This window comes from Populus euphratica, unplaced genomic scaffold (assembly GCF_000495115.2).
Source record: "Populus euphratica unplaced genomic scaffold, PopEup_1.0 scaffold693.1, whole genome shotgun sequence".
Taxonomy (NCBI): Eukaryota; Viridiplantae; Streptophyta; class Magnoliopsida; order Malpighiales; family Salicaceae; genus Populus; species Populus euphratica.
Genome location: NW_011500566.1, coordinates 102507 through 102831, shown reverse-complemented (window position 1 = coordinate 102831; position 325 = coordinate 102507).

Here is a 325-nt window from a genome sequence, read left to right as displayed (position 1 = left end):
GACTCAACACTTAACTGAGTTCAAAGATACTATATTTAATGGGTCATTAGATCTATATATATATATATGTGTGAGTTCAACACTTGACTGAATCTATAAGTATTGAGTTATTGAGTTATCATTTACTCTTTAATTTTTCTAAATAAAAATTTAAATAAAAAATAAAGAAAAAACATGATTAATCCATCAATTAATATAATATGTATACTCCAAGATAAATAATAAAGAGCGAAAGAAAATCTAGAGCTTACTCGCATTGTAATCATACGTAATATTATCCAACAATTATAGTTGTGTTTGGAGCTTTTTTTCAAGTTAAAAAAGA